The 26,106-nt window shown below is 38.7% G+C and overlaps 1 protein-coding gene across 3 annotated transcripts in view; it reads right to left on the reverse strand.

The window, feature by feature from the left end:
* TLN2 (talin 2) overlaps positions 1–26,106 on the reverse strand; it is a 129,221-nt gene that overhangs the window by 94,055 nt on the left and 9,060 nt on the right. For 2 of the 3 annotated variants that reach the window (XM_014879150.2, XM_088172404.1), the window contains one exon: positions 5,064–5,187. The exons of the other annotated variant lie outside the window; for it this stretch is intronic. The gene's annotated coding sequence lies outside the window, so the exon portion shown is untranslated. The remainder of the gene's footprint in view (positions 1–5,063; positions 5,188–26,106) is intronic. 3 annotated transcript variants of the gene reach the window in all.

Below are 26,106 nucleotides of genomic sequence, written 5' to 3' on the forward strand. Positions count from 1 at the left end.
TGAGAAGATTGAAGAGCCTCCTTTTAAAGAGCATAGTTTGTGAAATGTCCACATCTTCACACCAAGTTGTTAAACACTTAATTTAGGCAGCATATTAACTAACTATCTCACAAGGAAACACATCAGAACACAAATAAACTAAATATTCAAAGTTCATATTAACATATGGATTTCTGATGTATGGAGTGAGAAAGTATTTTGAACTCAAACCAGAATGATACAAAACAAATTTAAATTAATTTCTTTTAGCATATCAACAAACCTTTGATGGAGCAGGCCACTCTGCATTACAGAGAATCTCCAAACAAACAGCACCAGTCCTAGACCTCCTGAGAGTGAAACCTGGCTACCAAACAAAATGCAACTACACTGAGGTGTTGGGAGGAAGTGATTCTGGGCCAGCTCTATATACATATGTTATATGATACACGTTGTTACTTTTATAGATCTATGTTGTTACTTTAGACATGCAAGCACACGTGGCCTTCTCACAGAGCTCATCATGACCTCAGCTAGGTGTTCTCCACTCTCCATCAAAACAGCACACTCTGCATTTCAGCACAGTCAAGGAGAGAAGTTTCCAACAGGAGGAAGTCTATGGCACAGATACACCCAAAGGTACACCCCAAGTTGAAAACCCCATCATCTGCTGACAGAAGACAGAGCTTCAGAACACTAGAAAACATGGAGAACATCCAATAAACCATTTCTGGGGGAAGTAAAGGCCAAAGCACAACTTTTTGATTTTCTTGTATGCTCAAAGCTCATGCTCTCCCAGTAGTATGATTTGGTATCAAGCCTCCTACACAAAATTTCAACATTAACCATGATTTCTAAACTACTTTCAATACACTTCCCTCTCCGAATAACAGCCATTTATCCAACTGAGTGAAGACACATCAAACAGATGAAGAAGCTGAGTGTCTACCTCCTGCATCTACTTCTTGAAGGAGGCACATGTCTTTTGATGTGACTGTGGGAAGGGGAATTCAAAAGGCAACTTTAATCACTACTACTTATTAGTGTTCCTCAGTGACTGAGAATTTACTGTATTTACAGACTGTACATATTATTGCTGTTCACTACACCAGAAATGCATAAAGCAGTTCCCTTTCTGCCTGATTTGCCTTGGAGGACATTAATTTAATATTTCAGAAAGAAACAGCACATCTTTAACTATGCAGCTGCCAAATCGATTCTTTCTGATTCAAATATGCTTTGAATTTCGTAAGATCTTTCCACAGACATAAATCTTTCAGTCCCAAGCACTTCCTGTCATTTTAATTACTTCCCTTCAATTCCCCTAAAGAACAAAAGTGATGCTTTGCAGTGTTCACAGACAGGATGAACAGCACTTACTGTGTCCTAGGGGAGAACACTGTCAGGAAGGGCTATTTAAGTGGGAAAAGAAGGAGAGCCAATGCTGGAAAACACATACCTAAGAAATACATCCTGTTAATACTCAATTGAAATTGAAAATACAAGAAGCTCTACCTCCTTCTCACTCTCCCCTCCCAGTAAATGGAGGAAAGATGCCTTCTCTTGACAGACTGAGCTTTCCCAGCACATGTTTCTGGAATGAGACAGCACCTGAATTAGGCTGGAGAACACAAAAGAATCCTTTTCAAGTTGCTTCCCCTGCTTCTAGATATGTGGTGGTCTCAGATCCAGGGATTTTTACATAAATATTTCATATTTATTCAATAGAGTAAGGAGCTAGCAAATCTCCATCACACTTGTGCACTGATAAGGTCTTGAACTAAGTCAGATCTCCAGTTGTGTACACAGATTGTCAAATCCCAAGTAATGTCCTTTCCAATCACCGCCACGCTGGAGCTGCTTCCATTTCAAATCTCCTGCCTCACTAAGAGTCACCTTGAAGTTACCTCCTGTAAGCTTGTTCCACACACCAGCCCAGACTGCCATAATCTGTGAAAAAACTTCCATCAGGTCACCCTGAGGCAATTTGCTAAAGAGGAAGCATTGTTTGCCTTCACGTCAACTAAGCTACTTAAATATTGCAAAAAACTTCAAGTACTCAACACTCTCAGTCACTCAGAGCTGGTCTCAGTTGCTCACAGTGACTGCAGATCTGCAACACTGTGGCTGCAGATGGAGACAATGCCCTTTACCTGCCATTGACAAGTGGAGTTAGCACAGTTGCCCTACACAGCTGCAGGAATCCGTGCCTAAAAAAAACCCACCTCAACCAAAACTCCCCCCCTAAAACAAAACCACCAAACACAAAATAATTAAAACAGAAATAGGCCACATTCAGCATGTCAGCAACAGATCAAACTGTTTTTATGGAAGAATGAACTGACCTCTAACTGCCTTGAAATGAGAGAGATCCCAGAAAGATATATTTTCACTGATTTTCCATTCATTGCCCTTGAGTTGATGCCAAAAAAACCAACTAAATCAAGCAATTTTCTTATCTGGTCTTTGTGAAACACTGTAACATCAGCGTGCACAGAGTGAAGGCTTTAGAAAGGAAAAGGTAAAACACTGCATTCTTAGCTCCAGTCAGCATATTGCATTTCAGTGTTTTCACAATAACATACAGTTGATATCTAAAGTTAATGCCCAAAGTTTTTTCATACAACATCTGTCCAAGGGACTGATTCCACTGCATTCAAAATGCACATCTGAAATGTTTATTCCTTCCAGGTTTTGAGAGGAGAAATTACTGTTATAACTCAGCTGAGTCATCTTAACAACTCTGCTAAAATCTTTTTGGTTTTCATCCCAAAGCCTCACTTCAGAAAAGACATTTTTTTCCGTGTATTAATTCTCCAAGCATACAAAGCCCATATTCAACATTTAGGCAGAAAAATATACTTAACAAGGAAGATGATTGCAACCCAAAACTTATAGTGCAGGCAACTGGAAACATGTAGCTAAGTCTTGGCATCTTGAGTTTTTTGCATATAACACTCTCTAACCTTTTTCTCATTCACTGCCAAAAAGGCAAAATACTACATTTAGAATTGGCACTAAAAGCAAAATTGGATAATCATGACCTGTGTCCAATACTGCATTTAATGGTTTTATTGGATCAAGTTAGCACATAGGTGACAACTGACCTCAGTGTCACAGACATGCAAATTGTGTCACATGAGGAGAGCAACAGCAAATCCAGGTAGACTCCAGTTAATGATAAATGAGGCTGATGTGTAACATTCAGATCTGGAGGTCCAGTAATGCAACAGCTCAGCTGCAGATTGAATCCAGCAATCAGAGAACAGGCACTAATCAGAGATGCAAAAAAGTCTGAAAATTCTGCCTAGAGAGATTATGCTGTGAAAAGGCATAGATCTTAAAATCAACGAGTCTACCAAGAATGCAAGCAACTGTTAAATGCAACAACTAAAATACCTGCTCAGTAACACTCATTTGGGTCACAGGAATGTATGAACCAACATTAAGCAAATAATGAGCATGACATTTTACATAAGCCATTTTGAATGAGCAGAGCAAGTGAGCATGACCATGAAAACTGGTGAAATAATGCAACTGTACTTTGGTAGGTAGCTTTTAACAGGTCAACAGGCCAAGGGGCAATATCTGAATTCAAGTTGCATCTTTATTGCCCTGTTTCTAAATCTGTGGTTTAGATAATAATTGGGTTTTATCATAACTTTTTAAGTGCTCCTCATTATGCTTTAAGTGATAGAGTCCACTTCTGTCATAGAGCACTCTGGAAGTAAAGCTTCTGACTTGTCTGAAAATTCAGAGCAGCCCAACTCAGAGCTGTGTTCTGGATTTACTTTCACTCCAGCTGCTCTCATGAATGATTAACACTCACGTCTTCTACAACTACGTGTTACTGGCTCCTTGCACAGCACTTTGCTATATGAGCAGATGGACGAGCTTTTGGAAGCAATTCTGCCAAGAATGTCCAAGCCAAATGCTCTTTTTGGATTGGAATGGGGAGCAGCATGTGGGAAGGACCACACTTCTGGTTGACATGTTTGCCACTTGGAATGCTGCCCTGAACTGGCAAATATTTACAGAGAAAACTTTTTTCTTGTTTAGAGAGTGACAGGGGACACATCAGTCTGAGGGCATGGAAGATGACAGATCAAGTCTTGTATTTACAAGCACCACTGTCATCAGATAAGTAATACTGACACATGAAACAAAAGAGTTGAGAGGAAATGCCTCTGTACAAAGGAAGTGTATATAAGGGTGCTGTACAGCTATCACAGAATGCTTTTAAAACAACAAAATAAAGACTTACAACAAAATCAAGATAACAGTAAAAGCATTAAAAAACCCAGTAAAGTAAACTAATAGCTGTCTCTGCAAAACCTTCTGCCTTGACATCAGTGCTTCAGTTGAACTGACAGGTACAAAACCATCACAAAAATCAGGCACTGGGGCAGAAAGGGACACCTAGCCATGCTCACCTGCCCAGTGATTTCAATTCTAAGTCAATAAAAGATATTCTTAAGAATTTCAGAGATGGAAGTGGCTGCAAAGCAGGGTCAGTGTAAAAACAACCAGGACCTTGGCAACTTGAGGGGTTTTCACCACAAAGGAGCTGAGTGTACCCTCACAAAAACATGGTAGCTTTCTTCAAGGTCATGGAGTGGTTTATAATTCTTCCAGAAACTTGTGTGCTCTCTATTTGAAGCCCAGTTTCTCTGAAGTTTTCATCTTCAAGTTGCAAAGGAGGTTTTCTTCCCTTTACCTTTCATTTCCGGCAGCAACAATAGCTGTCCCGTTCCTCCCAGCAGGCACTCCTTTGAAACAACCAGGATTTAGGCCATGTTCCAGGGCATCTCTCATTCTCCACAGGGATTTAGAAGCACTCCCAGCTTTCCCAGTGGTCCAAAAAACAAGCAGTTGTTTCTGTCATGTGGTCCATTTTCACTATTTTCATGAATGCAGTCACCCCTCTGAGAACCAGAGTAAGCCTTTAAAAGTGACAATTACAGCAGAGATGCCAAGGCCCTGAACAACCCTTGGAACACCATATGTGCAACCCCACAACTCTCCCTACTGCACAGTACAGCTGAATGCTACAAGTGACACCAGTAAAAACTTACTGAACTTACATTGCACCTCCATATCTTCCTTTGTGGCTGCAAAAGCCCTGCTTTAATCCAGTCGTCCAGAACAAACTTCCACTGTAATTCCAGGGCTTTATTTCACAGCAGGCATTGTGCACAGCAATATGAGCTGGAGAATGAGAAGACATTGTCAACAAGCAAAGCACATTTCAGCCACATGGTCAAATTCCAGTTGTGACCTTATTCCAATACACTGCAGTGGGGTGATATGAGCTAACAATACTTGAATTTAGCCCAGAAGAAAAAAAAAAAATCTGTGTTTCTGTGATTATGAACTATAAAATCTGAATTTTCAAAGGTCCCTGCTCCAAATTAAATATTCACACAAAAAGTAATTTCCAATAATGAGACAGCTTCCAGAAAACTTCAGGGGATTATATGATTCAGTCTCCCAAGGAATTCATCTTCCCACACAAGCTGCAAATTCAAATTATACTCAGAATAGCTGTTCTTCTATCTTTTCTGCAACTAAGATTTGTAGACAGCTATACCAGAATATTCATCCACAAGTAGCCAAATTTGCAAACAAAACTCAATTTTAATAACAGAAGTAATAATTCCAAGACAATTAGTTACTGTGCTATTTGATATCTGCTAAAGATAATTGGAAATCTGAGTCTTTATTCTAGACAGCCAGACGTCCTGGTATTGCTCTTAAATTTATTTCTAAGGAATGTCTAGTGTAAGATTAGAATAAAGACTGATTTAAGGAGTTCTCTGTTGGAAAACTGTTTGCAAGGTTTGTTTTGCTGTTAGCTCGAGGTCGGGGTGGGGCATTTCTTCTATTTAAATCAAACTGTGGGGAAAGCTAATTCTTTCTTACAAAAATACTTGTGAAAAAGTTCTTTATTTTCAACCAGTATGTACAGTGTTCTTCACTTAGCAGCTTAATTGCGGATGCACAATGCAAAGTGTGGTATCCTATGTGCATGCTCAGAGGGTTAACTGGTAAATCAGCTGATTTAGCTTGGCTCACACTGTGCAAGAAAAGGGCATCAGAACTCCACCCAAACTATACAACACAGCCCTGCACTGTTAGCTGCATTTTCTACTTAACTGCAAATGATTCTGGTCATGTTTTAATTGAGAGATGGGGGGGAAAAAATCACTGGCATGCTCTAGCCAAGATTGATACCTTTTGTACCTTTTAATATGCTATGCATGCTTTGTTAGACCATTTTTAGATAATTTCAGGTAATTTGACAGCTATGCTATTTAAAGCCATATTTTAATTACTTATGACTCTGGCATGGGTTGTTTCATACAAGGCTTTCCACTGTCTTGCTTGATTCAGTCTAAGATGAGCCTACAGAAAAAGAATTTACAAAATGAACCAGAGAAAGGTGAATATGTACATTTTTTTAGCACTACTATCCAAGAGAGCACTTTGGGCATGGTAAATGACAGCCTAGCCAAGTGGAAGGAAAAGTAAATCAGATTCTAATCCTGGACTTTCACGTAGAGTTTTGAGTGTGATGAGAAGGCAGGCAAACACTGAAATCTAGGCCATGTGACCTTAGTTACATGCACAGAATTTCTGGAAATACAATAGTGGAGGAGCTTACAGTCAATGAACCAGAGCTCAGTGATTGTTTCCAAGCATTCTCAAAGAAAAAAAGACAGTCGTTTCAGACAACATAAAAAAGAGGCAATCAATTTACATCAGGCTCTCCATTTGGGGAGATTTCCAAATCTGAAACCTGTTTACTACTTGCAATTGTCCTCAGTCAGGGAAATCTAAGTTTTAGCATATTCTTAGCAACATTCAACTATTTCTCTTCATCATTTCTAGCCTACCTGATAAACAACCTCGACTACAAAGAGCTTTATTCAAAATTATTTATTTATTGAGCAGCGGATCAAAACCAACTTAGACATAAGAGGAAGCTGGTATCCTATTCCCTTCCTGCTTGCTGCTGCACAGAGCTGACATTTCTCATGTCTGCCCACAATTTCTTATCAACATCCAGAACTTGACTAAAGCAATCTAGGAAAAGGACTGACAGCCAAATCCATTTTTGGAACATGAGTTTTCAACCAACGTATCTGAGAGCATCTGCAATGCAGAAAAATCCAACCCAGTGCAGAGCTTGCTGTCCCACCACTGAAGGTCTCTGATGCTCCTGCCATGCTCCCACAGGTTTCATCTGTAAAATGCAGTTGGCAAAGCTGCCCCTTTCTGGCCTTCCTGTCTCTCCTCACTAAGGTAACATGCTCAGTCAGGAGGATCCGACATAAAAAGTGCTATGCCTTAAAAACCAAGGCAAATCCAGCTACGTTACATCATTTCCTTGCCTCTGGAATACAACACCAGTTCTACTATAGAATGTTCAAGTTTTAACTATTAACCAAGAACAGTGGCCAAACACCACTGTCTTTCATTTCAGCACTCACATACTATAAAATGCAAGGAAATTCAATTGCAGTCACTCTGGCTTTCTTATGACAAGACAAAATTTAACTGCTTAATCAGCATGCAAAATTTCATGCAATAATTATACAGAAATCTTCACCAACCGTGTGTTTCTCCATGAACATTCAATTAACATATTCCACTATGGACACTTCAGTACCATTTCAAGCATTTCTGTCATCAAATGGAATAAATTACAGCATTACAAGATAATTATGGCAGCCTACAACTTACACTCCAACACCTTATTACTTAAGCAAATCCAGTCCCCACAAACTAAACACTTCCATTTAGCCTAAATTGATTTGCTTCACATTAACCTCATCATACCAGCTCCTATACCCCTAATAGGACCTCAGGAGAATGTACAAATAAATTAGAATTAAATTACACTACCACATGAAAAATTACTGTTTACATGGTATTGTTATAAAAAATATCCAAGTCCCTGTTATTTTCAAAAACTAGATTTGAAATTCTGGACTTTTTGGCTCTGCTGTAAGGATATATTCAGTGCTGAGATACTGCTCTCATCTCAGATTACACTATTTAAATCTAAAAGGCAATGCATGTGTTCAAGAGAACTGTTAAGAGTAAATATGAAACTCCTGATGGAAAGTTTCTGTGGACTAGGTTAGGCCTCATAGAGATATAAAATCAGGCATTACAAGGGAGAACTTGCACAGGTTTGTCACACTTGTTAGCCTCCAAAGGTGCTATTAATTAATTCCTCAGTTCAGGATGGGAAGAGATTAATTGCTCTCCCTGTTAGTGGAGAAGACCCTTTCCCCACCAGGCTGAGATGTAAATGGAGCCACCACACTCTCAATAAGGCTCAGATAAAAGCTAAGTCCTGTGGTTTCCAAGCCCTTTACCCTTGAAAAGGCAACCAACCACACAAACCACAAAAGGAAGAGGACCAGAACCAGAAGTTCTTTTCTATACCCAAGCTATGAAATCTTTCACAGCCTTGCACAGGTGCTTCATAGCTTGAGATGGCTTCAGCTGCCTCTGTTCTCTGGATATGGAGAGGAATAACAGGGCCCTTTGCAAAGCAAATATACAGCCTTTAAATGGACCACAATGACTGTGCAACCCGAAGACCAGAGGGTAGAAGAGCAGGCTGAAGGGGAAGATAAAGAGAAGGGTTTGGCACCAATTCCTCCTTCTGTGTAGTGCTTATGAAAAAACTATCTGTGGCATTCACATTTGATAAGAAGCTTGAGACACAACCACAGGAGGCTGAACATCTGGGAAACCACCACTTGTGGCTTTCCAAAACAATTGCTTATGCAAGTCAATCCACTGCAGAACTGCAGCTTTTGCTGCCCTATCCCTGTCCTTTACTATTAGGGAAAAGTCACATTTGCTGACCCATGCTCAGAACTCAGATTTTCAGTTAAATCAACTTCACTTGCATGCAATGGAAAGAAATACAGCCCCTCACATGTAACTAAATGAATGTTAGTATTAAGCAGATCCTGTGTTTAATTCCTAACCAAAAAACTGACCTCAATCACATGCATGGCACCTTTAATTACCACAAACTCTAAGTAACAACTGAAAAGTTACACTGGGTATAAAAAATAATTTACAATATTTGAAAATGGGAAAGAAAAAACCTACTTAAAATAACAAAAAATGACACAGTTGTCATATAAAAGAAGCTAGACCTTTCTGACATCATTCTCTTAGGAGCCTTTTGCAGCAAGGAGGCAAAAAAAACAAGTCAGGAAATTCAGGCTGCAAAAAAGAGAAAGCTGAGAGCATGCAGGTGATGAAAAAGTGAAGTGTGCCATGGAAGCAACTGTGCACACTGAAGACAACAGCCAGGACCAGAACATTTGCAGTGGTTTGTAGAAAACGAGGTTGCAGAGGCAGCTGCAGCATCAGAAGACTGAAAGCATCAAATGAAGACTGAGACACTCCAGCATCTCTCCTTCCAGTAAACTCAATTTACCTCAGACAAAACTCTTGTTTAAAGATGATCCAAGTATGGACTTCAGCAGTTAAAATTTTTTACATTAGAGCAACAACTGCAATGAAAATGCAGGGTTTGTTTTGGGCTTTTTTCCCCTTGCATAAATGGAAGAATGGCTGAGCTTCTGTTAAACTAAACAGAACAATAATGAGATCAAGATTCAGACACAACTTGACAGTGACAAATCTGTACTGACAAGTTTGCAGACACCTTTCTTTTAACCACATTCCCTGGAGGAAGAGAAAGCCCAAGTAAAATCCCCAGATGTTTGAAAGAGTCAAAGTGAACAGTTAAAAACCAATGGGCTGCCTCTCACCAAATGTAAACTGAGTGAATGTAAATCCTACTGAGTTTTCCATCTGGTGAAGACTGAATTTGATCCCTCAGTGCTTCTAATAAGGAAGAAAAGCTGCAGAAACTTATTTCTTCTTACTTGTCCTCATTCAGCTCAACCACTGACAGCCAAGCACCAGTGCTAAACCTTTAGATCAATGGACCTTGACAATTTTAACTTTATAGACTACACATCACCACATTAGCTAGCCTGAAAGTAACCCAAGTGTATCATCAAAGCTCAAGTCACAGAAACACTGGGAGAAGTGTTAGAGTCAGTGAAACTGGATTAAAGAATTTTTACACAATCATTGCCAAATTAATTTGCTAGAAATTGTACATATTTGTTTTCCATGGTATTAATGCATCTTGGATTTTTTTTTCTACTTACTTCCCTGACCACTTTCTAAACGAGCATGTGTTACCCTGTTGATACCACTCATATCAACTTCAAATCATTTGACCCACTTGAAGACAACAGCAGCATAATTTGAAGCACTCTACTTCACAGAAAAAACATCTCCATGACCAAGAGACTACCTGAGCCTGTAGTGCCATTCCCCGTGGAATGTATATATGATTTAACTCACTCTGATCTCTTGCTCCAGTTCTAAGATGCCATTATCCCAGCCCAGGGATGGATATGTGTGCTAACAGCCATGGAACAGAAACACTGAAGACAGAGCAGCACATGGAGCAAGGAAATGTGTGGCCACAAGGAAGTTATAGCAAGCTCTTCACTGTGTTGTGTATTGAAGGATATTTTTTTTTTTAGTGACCATTTGCTTCTTTCCAACCTGTAATTCAACAGTCTTTGTGGCCCATTCCTCCCCAGATTTTTTGGTTCCACACTTTGAGTCATAACAAAATCATTGTGTCACTTATTTAACTTTCCCTAGTAAACAAACACTTCTTTTACTGTTCTTGTCACCTAGAATAGATCTCCTCAGATCCCAAGCAAAAGTAGGGCAGAAGGAATTTTGTTTCAGATATTCTGGCAAGAGTATTACAGAACAAAGATACACAGGATACCAATGTACATCCCAGTGATGAAAGCACCTTCTAGAACTAACCCCTCTTAGTCTAGATATGCAATTAAAATTCAGTCTGGTATTTTATAACCCACTTCAAAATGAGAGATATCTAATCATTTAGTGAAAACAAAATAATCCAAATAAAAAGCTCATCACACAACACCTGCACACATAATTGCTAACCAGGAAGCCTGCTTTGTTTTGCATAATTCTGTAACAAACAGCATACTGGATTTTTGAGGTGGTAGCATTTTTAAACCCCAACTGCAAAATAAAACCAAGATTCCAAGTAAACAAAAGCATTATATACCTCAATTTCCACTGAGCTTTCTTGCAAGAACCTTACAAAAGTATATACCAGCTTGTTTAACCAGGCAGGGAAAGCATTTTTTGATGACCAACAACATGCATGGTTATAATGCAGAGTCTGTTCTAGGTTTAGAGTTTCCTAAAAGTTTCCCAAGACTGTTTAAGGATCTGATCATGGCAGTGGTTTATTAAGTTCCCACCTATCAAAGAAGAGTTGCAGAAACATGGAAAAAATCCTAAGCTGCAGAGCAAGTTTTCACAGCTTTTGCCCTCTTGAGCTGCTGCCTCACACACGAAGCAACACACCACTGGCCTTGCAGGGGGCTGGGAACTCACTTCTGGGACAGCAATCAAAGCTGATGGCAAAGGGGGCAAAACAGCTCCTGCTCCAGAGCTCTTTGTCACATGGCAAAGTTATTTCTGAAAGCTAAAAGGGAACATGCAGAAGGCACTCCCATTTCTTGAAAATCTTTGAAGTCTCGAGTATTAAACTCCACTAATGTGCTCTTTATCTTACGTCATTTCAGGCAGAAGCTTTTTTTCTACAGTGCAGAGCACTTCAACTCAAGAAACAACAGCTTGAACTCTGTTCCCAGCTCTTATTAAATAAGATTGCTCCTTAAAGGACCCTTGATGAAAAGGCTCCACAAATCATAGATGGGTGTGAGTAATTCCTTTCAACTATTTCAAATTTCAGCCAGTGACCACCTGAATACTAGAAGCTGCTCTAAGTTTCCTTCTGTTAACTGCATCTCTAATTGCTAGATACCTCAAATTCCAGGAAAAGAACCATGTTGTAATGATAATAGAAGCACTGACAAAATAAATCACATTTTTCATTCTACACTACGTATCATGATTTGCTACTACAGTCCCAGCATACTTGGAAGCACCTCAGACTTTTGGGTTCTATTACTTTACTGCTCCTAAAACATTTAAGCTTTCATTCTGTCTCCCCTAAGTAAATCTATTTTGTCCATTTATTTAACTTGGTCAAAGCAGATATTTTAAGCTCAATATTTCATTATATATTTTCCAAAGATACTTAACTTCTCATCCATTTACATATGAAGATAACAGCTTCTGACACATCCTGAAATTAACTGGCTGGAACTGCTTATTTATTTGAAGTATGGAAAACATACACAAGAAAAAAATATTTGATAGAACAGAATACTTAAACTGAAATTCTCTCTCTCTCTCTTTCCTACCTCTCAGGAAGCAGGCTTTCTCTATAAGCCAGATCTCAGAAAACCTTAGAAAACTCTCCAAATATAAGAGAGTTGACTGATAAGATATGCTTGATTACCAAGTATCACTTAAGTTCAATATCATATTCAAAGTCATATAAATTGGACTGTTTTCCTTTGAGAACAACCCATAAATAATCTAAGGCAGAAAAAGCAGAGAGGTAGAACAACAGAAACAGGAATAGGAAGAAGAATTCTGCTAACATGTGGACAGGTGCAAAGGGGCTCTCCTACTATCTAGAAGGTTCAGTGAACCAGTGTGCAGAGTTTAGTTAAACTGCACACCATTTTATACTTGATTCAACTGTGACTTTTTAAATACTAAAACAAGAATAATACCTTAGCTTTAACTTCAGGACAAATATTTCAAGGCCTATTCCAAAGGGTCTTGTCCTACTGCTAGAAAAGACCCCTTTAGCTTTACAGTCAGCATCCATTTCTTACAAGCTTTACATTTCTTCAAATATGACCTGACACAACTTTCTAAACTCATGGTATTGAAGTCTTTATTAGGCTGCTTGAAATAGCTCTGCATCTTACATTACATTCTTCTGTGAGCAGTTCCTTCTTACAAAAAGAACCTTTAGAATCATCTTTGAACTACGGGCCCCATCAGCATAAAAATATTAAACCAAATGTTGCACATTTTGTAGTTGTTAACATCCAGTCACCAACCCCATCTGCAACAAACTATGCTTGGAGCAGGACACAAATCCATACCCTGAGGCTGTAGTAGTGGGCTGGGTTTGCATTAATTGCCATTTACAAGAGGCATCCACGAGAAAACTGTTTTTTCCTCTTGTGGAAAAGTCCCTATAGCCTGACAAGGGGAAACTCCTCTCCATGGAGTGAATTAAAAAGGACTATTCTTAAACTGGTAGCTGACTCAAGTGTTTCTGTATGTTGCTGCTGAGGAGAAGAGGCTGTGGGAGAGGGGAGGAGAGGTGGTCTGAAGCTTTTATTCTGGATCCCATTGTTCTTTTAGGTTGTTATTCCTCTAGGTTGTAATAGAGGTTTTTCTTGACACCCTCTAAGTTTTAAGCCTGCCTTGCTTTTGCTCCTAATCCTATCTCACAGCAGGAAATAAGTATATTGAAATTGGTAAATCAAAACCACTACAAGTAGGTTTTGGAAGAAGCTGAAAAACAACATACTGGCTAACTTCCTAGAACTCAATCTGAACAGAAGTCAAGGACACTTGGGCAACACTGTGACGTTGGTAACACAGCACAAGCCCTAACTACAACAAAGAATGTTTCAGTTGCAACTTCAATTTTGCCCTAAGATAAGTCCTCACAAGCCAAAAAGCCAAGTAAGCTGGGAAGCTGTGCCTGAACAGTAAATTCATTGTTGGGCTGACAATGCAGTGGAGATTGGCCACTTCTGGGTCTGTCAGCATCAACATCTCCCCCTCTGTACGAGAGGCTGGCATATAATTAAACCTATTTAAATAAATTAACCTCAGAGCTTTTAGGAATTACTCTACATATATACATAGTGAGATAAAGAAGGAAAGCAAACAATACTTTTTTTCAGAGTTGTTTTCAAATCTGGAACAGAAGAAGCAAAATTTCATGGCAATAGCTGTGACCATTGATGTATAGTAGCAGCCCCAAATATGAGAGATAAATATCAGCAGGGCAGTAAGCAGCTGAAGCAATCTTCAGGGGTGAAAATTCCAGATAAGTCAGAGTGGCTTCAAAATCAAGGCAGTACTCAGACAATTAAATATAACTAAGAATCAACTGTATTGACAGAAGAAAGCCATGCCAGTGGAGACAGGAATGGCAGTGGGAGAAGAAAATGGATTTTATTTACACTTGAAAGTTCTTGTGCCCAAAAATGGCCTCAAAATACTGGAGAAGCTAAACTACCATGTCAATCTTCATTAAAAGAGAGAGGAAAAATAAGAAAAAATTTGAAACACTTGTCATTGATGAGGAAACTTTTGTTTTCAGAGCAAGATAACTGATGAAGACATCAAAAGATTCTCTAAAGGGAGATGTGTAGTTTCCCATCACATTCGAATCACATTTTGACTGCAATGTTTTCATGTTTCTGGCCTCTTCTCATAGTAAATTGAGGCGATGATAAAAAAATAATCTAGCATTTCCCAGTTCTCAACTATGATGGTATGAAATCCTGGCAACAAAAACCAGGTTTTTTTCACTTCATGTGTTTCTCTAGAGCCCAATTACTGCAGCGTGACAGATATTGGAATATTATGCAGTATTTATTATGGCACTCCCAGTAAGGAGAACCTAATGAATTGCTCAAAAAAAAAAAATCCAAAACCTTTTTCATTGTTTTTGTTGTAACAATTATTTCAGTAACCGTTCTCTTCATTTTCCATTCCTCTACAGATGATACCATTTCCTCCAGAGTAGTTGTTCTAATATGATATTCCTGGTCTTATCCACAACTTTGCCACAAGAAAACAAAACACAAAGCAGCAAAGGCACCCAACTATTACCCGAGGCTGCTGATTAGGGACCCAGCCTCAGTGGTGTGAAATAAGAGATGGAGTGATACATTCAGCTCTTCATCATAAAACACACATTGGTGATGACAGAGTTTGCATGTGCCTAAACCAGACAGGCCTTGGAGCACACCTGCTAAAGCTCCAGCTGCAGAGGTGGCCAAGAGGAGAACCAGAAAAGAAAAAGGCAAAAGAACTCACTAAGCATGAGATCAGTGGGAAAATCAAGTCAGCTGCTACAGCTACAGTGCTTCAGTTCCTGCAGCCAGCTCAGACATCTGGGCAGAAATACCAGTCCCTTGTCAGAAATGCCACCTAACAAGACACTCCCTGGGCATTTAGAAAGAATCCTGCTCAGATGACAAGACTTGTTTCCAAACTAAGCAACTGTAACAAAATGTACTACAACACAAATCTTTCTATGTATTTACCATGTACCAGTAAACAAGTAACTCCTGTGAATAACTCACATGCCAAGAACACTGAGATGAGGTGAAACAACACACACACGATGTCCTGTCACAGACAAAAGCTCCTCATAGCAAACTCCAGACTGTCAAATTCAATATGATCATGTTGTTATTTTGAATACTTTATAGTGTTTCTCCTTCTGTTGATACAATTTTCTAGGTTATACAGCCACATATTTTCTCGAAGATGGTAAGACTCTAAAGAAGATACATTAAGATAATTTTTTGCCTTTTTTTACATTTAATATTTTAAGGGATGCAGATGTAAAATACAGTACTAAGACAGCAGTGCCTAAAGTCTGATTACTGACTATCTACATATACTAACCACTAAAGGCTAAGTATAAAATAAATGCTGGCACTGGCCACTTGTTTTCCCAGGTTTCTTAAAGCACACACAATAATCACTCTGACTGGTGCTACCTGGCTTTGAGTTATGTAGAGCATTCAATGCCAGTAAAATATTGCCCCATATCATAGTAGTAACTGGTTCCTTCCTGCCCAGCTGGGATCTCTGAATAATGGAACAGGTCTACAGGACAGTCTAGCAGGAAGACTTAGATATTAGTTCACAACAGTTGTGGGGAGACATGCTTAGACTAAGCTAAGAGGTTTGTGAAAGAAACAGCATGTTATTAACACTGCTTTTCAAAACGACACACAAACCAAGCCAAATAACAGAAAAACCTGAATAACTTGACTTGTGGCAGCAAAGCAACCACATTTCAGTCCTTCAGAGTAAAGTTAATAACAAACTAGGGCAGCTCAAATTGCAGAACTGAGCTGGAATGACCTGACAGCAGCAACTGCTGTCCAAACACACATGAGCTATAGCATACCTACAGCATTTGATCAATGCTTCCAAGAAAGTTCATATTAGAGATGTGTGGAGAAGAAAGAAACTCTTGACAAATAATTTTAAGATTTCCAGTGTCACTATGTCACCCAACACTTACTTGTAGACAAGGTATCTTAATTTTCAAATATCTTTGATAAAACACTACAGCAAATCAGTGACACTCCGAGCAGTGACTCTAATTGTTTCTGAATCCAGCTTCTCTTTAAATGCCAAAGTCATTTGTCCTCACTGACATCTATGAACCTGAAGGCCACAGTCCGAGGCTGTCAAAAACAACAATATTTTTGCCAAATCATAACAAAGTACCTTTAAGAAATGGCAAGCTTTACTTATTTCTAAAAATCCCGTATTTCATTCTCATGCAACTCATCAACTCAGCATTGACATATTTAGGCTAAACTTCACACAGCAAACTAAGCAAAAAAAATTACACTAGAGCCAGTAATGGAGTAAATATTGCAATCCAAAAAATACTTTAGATCTTCAGGAGTGTTAAAACATTGATGCTAAAATTTTAATTTTAGAAGAAATGTATCTTCTATAACTAAAGTGCTCCTTCATGGACCTCATCTCCCTTTCAAATCACTAAAATTCACATTATGCAAGTCTAACAAGTGTTTCTTATTTTCAATACTTGCCCTTGAAACCTCCAACATGCTCACAAAGTTAAAAGAATTACAATGTTTAAACAGTTCCTAGAAGCTGCTGATGGTGGTAGCCAGTGATGCAAATCATATGCATGGATATATCCAAGATACACAGAATACCCTTTACTCCTGACTGGTTTCATTACTCCCAACCTCAGTAATGAACATGCCACTACAATATGTTGTTAGAGGCTGCAAGCATTAATTTACAAGTGCTTAACTTTTCACCAAAAAAACATTAACTAGGAAATGAAGTCATTTGTTGGTCTTGAAACTACAGCAGCTGACATTGCAGCTCACTTCAGCACTGCTGCTCTTGTAGGCAGCAAAGCCAGATGTTTCACAAGACAGCAGATATTCCCTGCATGAGCACCTGCCCTCCTGCCCTTCAATTCACTATTCTACACCTACTGAAGGTAATGCACAAAACTTAATGTAAAATAATAGCTTTTTTCCCTTTGATTTAAAGAAAATGAAGTGCATCAATAGCTTTCCTTCAGTTTTAAGGTTCAGTAGAAAGTAGTACTTCACATACATGTACAAGCTATTTTAAGTAATTTCATCTCAAGAATTTACAGATAAGGGCAATGCTAATCTTATTTAAGAAAATTGAAGCCATGCCAGAAATAACTGGGGATTCAAAACAAACCTACACTGTAATCTATTGTTAGTATCTATCTTACCCAAAGTCCTTACTGGAATGATCCTGTGCCTGCTGCCACCAGCAACCTCACTTGATTTAAGTATTGCTGACCTGTCAGAAATATTGGTGGAACAGTGCCTCAAACATCAAATGCCAGGTTAAGTTCTGAGGTCTCAGCACTGCAACTGTAAGACTTCAGCAATGCACTGGCTGGGAGCTGGGGAGAACACAACACAGGCAGCACTGCTGCAGCACTGGGTGAACTTGCTGCACTCTTGGGGAATTTTTACAGGACTAGCTGTTCCCAAAATGGCAAACTACCATCCCTGTATTTATAAAGTACAGAATGTAGTATTATGCTACAGAATTCCACAGTGAATACTCTGAGATGCCTTCCTCTGTGTATGCAGTGCCCATGGCAGATCAGGGATCAGTAAGGACTTGTAGCCAAAATGTACTTAAACACTAAGCATACTGTAAACTGCACAGAATTCAAACTCTTTTCTATGATATCTGGGCTGAATTAAAAGATGCTTCCGTTTGTGCATGTCAAAGTCCTTGCAGTGTTGAATAAAAACTACTGCTCAGACCCAGCTTTTACATGATTACATAGTCAGAGAAAGAATACATTGCCAAGGTACTGAATATCAATAAGCTGGTCAGTCAAAAATTATTAGAGCCATCTCAGATGGAGCACACAAAACTGATTTCATTTCCATGAAGTTCAGCTAATTAATTACATTTCATACATCCTCCCAGCCTGATACTTACACAAATATTCTGGTCTTTTGCTGCTCCCTTCAACAACAAAAATATAAGAAATAGCTGATGGTGGTTAATATTTCTAAATCTGATTATCTAAATTACCCCAAAATTATCCTTGTCTCAGGACATAGTTAATGTTCTGTCAAGACAATTATACCTTACTAACAGCCACACATTCCACAATGTTTCTTAATTTCATACAGGACAAAATACTCCATTTATGCGCGGTACATGTAAGCAATGGCCTTGGCTGCAAGAGAACAGCTTTGCAAAGAGAAGCAGAAGTTGAGCAGCTTCCTCCATGTATTGAAGAGCACTGGAGCACTAAAAAACCCACAACTGTAGCAATTTCTTAATCTCAACGACTCAAAGTACCATCACCACTTATAACCTACTTGTGCCAATCACAGAGAAGCTGAACCAGAAGTCTGGGTTTAGTTTGCCTGACATGAGCAAAAGGATGGAAAAGGACTGACATGAGCCTATGACAGATGATACTTTTCAAACTAATTCTACCTTTGCCCACAGTTCTGTTGTCTTGTTTTGGGAAATGACATAAAACTACTACTTATGTCAAATCAATTTAACTAGCACTTGAAGCCAGAGGCCAAGTCTGCCTTCATTCTCCTTCCAAAACTTGGTTAGAGTGATGTACAAAATAATGGAATATCACTAATTATGCTCTGCCATGCACCTCACAGATACAGAGCTTTTAACACTGCATTACAGGAGCTGGTTTTTCATACAACCCACCAGAAACCTTTGATTAGGAATTCTATTGTCCAGTGACACTACTTGCAAAATCGAGTATGATACAATAATATTTTAAGTGATCAAATGCTTCCTCCCAACACATTGACACTTACTGAATTGCAGAGTTGAAGATATAAACAGTATGACTTGAATGTGAGGTGTAAACTGGACACCAGTACCAATCTATATTTGGCCAAAGATGAATTTTAATAAGAAAACTGATCAGCTATTAAGATACACTATATATGTAATTAAATGGTTGAGAACAGTTAGCACTTCTAGTATTTAATTAGGGTATATTTTTACTAACATTTTATATAAGAGATTTTCGAAATTATGTTTAAATATGGTCTTAAAGAACACACATCAAAACATGACTAAAGTGTTTTGCCATTTATTTCAAGTGCTTCACTTCAACAGTACATGAACCATAGCCCTCTAAGAGAAAGCAATATGAACAACGAAAAAGGGTTGCCCTTCAAGCTGTCATATACAGAACATTTCTTTTCTTCAAATTTCAGGCACAGTAGTGTTTGACCATTAACAGCTCCCCCTGATTGAACAGAGATTAAAGGAATGAATGAGGCACACAAATCAGCACATGAGCACTGTTTCAGTACTTATTGTGACATCTCTAACTCCACTAACTTAAAAAAAAAAAAAAAAGACTTCTACCAGAGCAGTGTTACCTGTTTATGACCTCAAGTACATAGTTTTTAAAATGCAACTACATTTGTTGCAGCATGCTGAGGGCTGGAACAGTGCACTCATTGTAAGACATGGCTTTAACCAAAATAGAAAGCCATGAATGGGGCTTGACAGCAGGGGAATCCCCTTCCTTTTCACTGCTATTTATAACTGAAGGCAAGTAAGGTCATTTCCAATTTCACAGGCAGTTCTTAAAGCAACTTTTTCTGCAGGGAAGGGAAAAAAATGAAAGGTAGAAGTATTCCAAACACAACATTCTTAGGCTTCACCTGCCAGCAAGACACACGGACAATTTCTACAACACAAATTAATACAAGTTAACATTTAGTGTGCTGTGTAAAACATTCATTTTAACGCCAAATGCAGTGAGAAGTACCTGGCACTGAAATAAGGAGTAAATAAGGAAAACTAATACTAGCTTTCCCACAGCTTTTCAGCTGAAATACTAGATTTTGCATTGGTTAGTCTCATTTGAAAATTTGGTTTGGCAGCAAGCCTGCTCCATCAAGAAGACTTCACTCCTCAGAAAGAATTTCTTTCAAAAGGAATTTCCAGTTTCTAGCTCAACCCAAAAAAAAGTGTGCAAATTGATATACATGAATTACATCAAAATATACATATATTTGCTTTCACACAACAAAAATATCAAAACACACAATTGATTAAAACTTCTGTCCCACTCTTAGGCAGAATCTCTCCTAACACTCTCTCACTTAAATTTAAAATAATGAACATAAGAATGCTTTCAAACTTTGAAGGCTGAGGAGAAAAACACTGGAAGTCAACTAAGTCTTGTGTTAAGACACAGCCTCATCTCCATCAAGCACACAAATATTGTTCTACAGTCCAGTTAAGCTACTGATTTCAGGAAAAACTCAAGGGTGGTGAGCAGTGTAGTTAATCCTATCAGGAAGCTCGTTTGTGCATGTTTCTGCACACAAGAGACCGTAAAAGTTTTCTGTCCTGTTGGAATTCATCACAACCACAAGCATCAATGGAGAGCTCTGCATTCTCTTTGATCACCTGAAGCAGGAAACAGTCTTTGCAATCATGTTTACCAGAGTAATTAATACAGAAAACTGATGAGAATTCTGTTCTTGAAAGTTGGCACCAGAAGTTTCACTCCTGATGAAAGGCTGTCATAAACTAACAGCATATCAATATAACTTTCCTTGAAATGAAACAAAAGGGTTTCCAGAGCAAAATACACATGAAATTATTCTAACTGTTGATGAGATTCTCTTTCAAACACAGCTCAAACTAGAACCCAGATTAGGGGCCAGGAAGTTTGGCACTAGTTGAATTAACATCCTCTTGTGTAGAGTTGACATGCCCCAAGTCTTTCAAAAGCTGTATTTAAGAAAAAGATGCCAAGTGACCCAACATGATCATCTCCAGCCCCACAGTATTTCTGTGCAGCACCACACTGTGTGTCACAGGGACAGCAAGGGCAGATTCCTCACTGGTCTGCAAACAACTGCTGAGTGTCTAAACCCACCCCTTAATGTGCCGTGACAGCAGGATTTGTGCAAGATTCAATCAACATCAGTGTGTGAATAACATCCCTATTTTCACACAGAACAGACAATCTGAGAAGGAAATAGCATCTATGACAATTGCACAATATGGATGATGAGCTTTGTGATGCTGGAATAAAGTAAAGTTTGTTACTTGGTAACAAACATTTCTTGATATTAGACAAGAAATTAGATATTTGTTGCCAAACATACCCCACAGTTAAAAACAAGGGTTCTCTTTAGTGTTAGGAGCAGGCAACTGGAAAGATGTTCCCTATTAAGAGCAGCTGAGGAGGAACCAAAGAGAAGCAAGTGTCAGTCCTGTAACCTGACAACCTTCAAACAAAGAACTGCTTCTTACAGAGGGCAAATGGCAGCTGGACACAGGAAATTATTTTTATGGTATTCATCCCAAGTGTTGAAACCCAAACCTTGCTAGACGGACACTTTTTTCCAAAGGCTTAATTTTAATAAAATAGGATTATTCTCTAGAAAATAGAAAGATGGGATACTAACTCTAGCAATGTGTAGAACAATGAGGGTTTGCTAGGCAATTTAGTGAGTTAGATACTCACTCACCTTCCAAGGAATGAGCCCTTTATAGTCACAGGCTGTATACCAATATGCAGCTGGAAAGTATTTCAGTAATGCTTCCCACAGCAGCAGTCTGGGGGAAAAAAATGCCCAAAAAGCTGGAGTATGGGAGGGGAGTAAGGCAGCACAAATTCAAGAATCAAATTGAAGATTGAAGAAGCTTAGTTTTGAGTTTTAGGATAAAGAGTAACTGAACGTAACTGAGATTGGATCCATCTTAACTCGAAGAATGCACAATATTTACAGCACACCCAAACGGGCTGCTCACATTCCAGGTGGATGCAATCTGCTTAGCATGACCTTTCCCCTTGCTCTATTTAGCCATTAGAAACAAACATGTAACTCAAAATCATGCACTTAACAGTTCACCTTAGTTTTAATTCTAACTAAACTTACAACTTATCACATCCTAAACAAGCTACTTTAAGTAGAGAGCAAGCCACAATCTAAAAAGCTATTTACAAGTTCTTCAAGCTGAAGTGTCATTAATGCTTAGGAAGATGGAATAAACTTAAGTTACATGTCACTGCAAGTTGGGATCAGTTATAACACCGAGTACAAAAAGAGAAATATATCCCTGGGGAATTGGAGCATTTTTAACTTCTCCTGAATTGCTGCCATTTTTTGGGCTATTTTAATAATGCATCAATTGGAATATATTAGTCTTTTTCTCCCTGAAAAAATAGATACTTTTGCAAATTAAGAAAAGACTTTTCACATTATTAATACTGGTGTGCAACATCCATTTCCTGAGTTTCTTAAGTATCATCAGAATATAGCAATTCAGACTTGTTATTTCCATCATGCTCAGTGAATATATGAAGCATTATTGGAGAATGACATGAGAAAGAAAGGGTAGAGGGATGCAAGCTTAATAAAGCTTCAAACTCAAGCTGTAGGTCAGAATATGCCTTCAAAGTCAGTATTTCAAATTAAATTCTCAAATCCAAACTTGACATTTCAAGCACTCAATTTGCTGTGACACACAAAGTGACTTTCCCCTTGCCCATCAAGGTTTGTGCCTTTACCTTTGACAGAGCAATTACATACCTGCAATGCTTCTGAGAAGGGTAAAATCCTGATTGTTCAGCCATGCCTGCATATGCAATGCAAGGAAAAAACCATTCCCCCAGGCTGTCTGTGTAAATTGCACTGTTTGGTGCTGAAGTTGAGGCCGTGTGCTGTCACATGCATACCCACAGCCCATATGGCCACCCAGCTCTGACAGCCAACAGCCAGAGTCCAGAGAGGGGCCCCAGGCTGTGGGAAAGGATCAGATGACAGGAGAACTTTGCCTTCAACTACCAAACCCATTTTTCTCCAAAAGAGAATGCAGAAACAAAAAATGAATGCCACTAATTTATTGATACTGGGTATGTTACTCCATTCTACTTAGGAGAATGCTACAAAAATAGTTCAGATTTCAATTCAATGTCTAGACACTTTGTCACTGAAGCATAAAGACTGGTCCTTGGCTCCAACTCACAAGAACTATGCTAAAGCACTTCAAAATCAATATCATGTACTCCTGGGTCTATTTATCCTTGTAAAGTCACACAAACCATCTTCAAGTTCTATTATTTTCACTTTTCAAAAAAAAAAGTATTTTTATTCTTTCTGACCATCAGCACCAAATAAGAGAATTTATTTTGATGTGAGAGTTGAATTATATTAAGTAATCAACTGCCAAAGCCACAGGCTGTATCTGTACTCATTTAGACAGATGTGACACATCATAGATGTGCTTATTTTACAGACCCATTTCCTCAGAGCTGCTCCTCTCATCCTCAGATTTTAACAGCGCTTCAATGACTTTGACTCATGCCTTTGTGTATAACTAACTAAAAATCTGCGTTCAGTAGATTAGAAGATATCAAATATATGCAACAGAAAAACACAATTTCACTATCTCATTAATAACTTATATTGCCTCAAGTGTAGTAACTTGCCATACAGCAAGCTTATTCTTTTGACATTTTATGAAGGCAGCCCACAGTACTATTTATAAGACTCTTTTGAAGTCATTTGTAAAGTGTAATTCATCTCTGTAGACCTCCTCAAAGGTTTCCTGGTGTTTTTCATTTGAACACTACCACAGTGTCTCTCTTGTAATTACAAACCTGGGGATTATGTTCTATATTGTATATAGTTTTCTACACTGCCTGAGGAAACACTTTTTGCCACTCTAAGGCTAAACTCATAGAGCCTAGGAGTAATCTAGAGCCCTAGGAAGTCAAATATAATTTCCTTAGTTTTCAAGATCCCATGGTCACCATGGAAACTTAAACTATCACTGGCTCAATTTGCATTTCCAGCTCATATGTCTGTTAAGAGAACCTTAAAAAACAAAGCAGTCACATAGGTATCTCAGCAGGACAAGAACTTGAAACAACAGCTCAGAAAATGCAATCAGCTGGTTCAATGAGAAGTTATTCCACATTAACACATACCTCATAGAGATCTAGAAGTAGGCAAAGCTCTTCCTGCCTACATCTGGCTTTATGTCAGAGTAAACCCAAGTTCCTATGTATTGGGAATCATTAAACAGCAGTGGCTAAAGCAGGACAACAGAGCATGCATGGGAAAAGGAGTGTATGTGTGAGAAAACAAGATTTTTTTAATTCAAGGATTTCAAAGCTGAGTTATTGAGAAGTATCTTTTCTCAACTACCTGCTAAGCTCTGTCTTTTTTTCTCTCAAATACTCAACAATGCTCCTTTCTTCAGCTGCAGGAAACAACTGTTGCAAAACTTGCCACCAAACAAGCCAAGAACAGACATTTAGAAACTACCAGTATAAACAAACAAATTATGTTACAGCACCCTGAAGACTTGGCCATAGAATCTCCGATTAGTTAAACATACCAAGTTATTTCTTCCAGCTCAAAGAATCAAACTCCTGTAAAATAAATACTTATTTTGAGGGCTTTAGTTCTTTATTCATTCTGCTAGGAAGATACAGCACTGCAGTATATTCATTTGCAGTGTAACACCTATGTTAGAGAACCTTCGGCACACTCAGTCTTCATTCCCCTTCAGTGAGATATCACCGTGTGCTAAACAGGTCATTTAAAGCTTTGCATGCTAGAGAAGTATTATTTGACAAAGCAGGTAACAAATGGATGCAGGAACTGCACAAGGTCTTCTCTAAACCCTCTCTTTAGTTAACTATTACTCAGGATTTCTGCCTTCCACAAAACACTAGAGCTTTCTTGCTGAACACAGGTTCCTTGTTAAGAACCCCTTGCATTTCTAGACTGGGTACTTGCACCAAGAGCTGCATCCCACTCATTTCATTGTTCCCAAGACATCCACTATGGAATCAGAGTATGCCTAACAATGATCCAAATCCAAGTGTTTACATTCTTCACCAAGCCTTAGAATGTTTCTCATGCAAATAGCTCAGTTCAAGCACATGCTGCATCAGATGCATTGTGGAGAAAGGAAGTGCTGGCATGAAACCAGCTCTAACAACAAGAACTCTAAGAGAGAAGCCCAGACTGGTCTGCCCTACTTGCCCCAACATTCACCCCATGTTTCACTACCCAACAGTTACTCACACCAACCAAAACATAAGATTGTCTCCAACGCTGTCAAAAGGCAGCATTCCAATAGCTACTGACAAGACAGTCATACTCCTCAGGCAAGCCTGATCACACAAATACTAGGCTTTCATTAGCTTATTGCTTACAAAGAAGCGTTTTCCTATTGCTTAGTTGAATATCCCATACATGTTGCCAGAAGAAAGCTTTTCTAATTCTAAGCTACTTGGAGATATCCAAAGTATGACTTGCTTAGATTCAAATGGCCACTCCTAACAAGCACAAGTATTTCAAGCATGTGTAGACTGACCAAGAAAAAACAGAACTTCTACTAAACACTAGAGGCCCAGAAGGAGGACAAATTTCACTTGCACAAGTCTCCAGCACCTTGATTCACTCATCACGTGTCATGAGAGAGTTAGATCTCATAGAATACATGTATAGAAAAATGTTCCAAATAAAAGAAAGCTAAATTAGAGAGTTCTTACAGAACAGCTCAAATTCAGAAGGAAATAGCAAAACTACTGAAGACATCAGAACAAGTGTGGATATGAAATACAGCTGCTCTAGAAGGTCTGTTTCTGTGATGACATGGTTGCTTTCTGCATCTGGTCATAGTAGCACAAAGAGTATTCGACAAGCAGTAATATAGTTCTGGTTAAAATAATGAGATGTAAACGTGAAGCAAGAAATTTGGCATGAGTATGTAGTCCAGAAAAAATAACAACCAAAC

This window comes from Sturnus vulgaris, chromosome 13 (assembly GCF_052056855.1).
Source record: "Sturnus vulgaris isolate bStuVul1 chromosome 13, bStuVul1.hap1, whole genome shotgun sequence".
Taxonomy (NCBI): Eukaryota; Metazoa; Chordata; class Aves; order Passeriformes; family Sturnidae; genus Sturnus; species Sturnus vulgaris.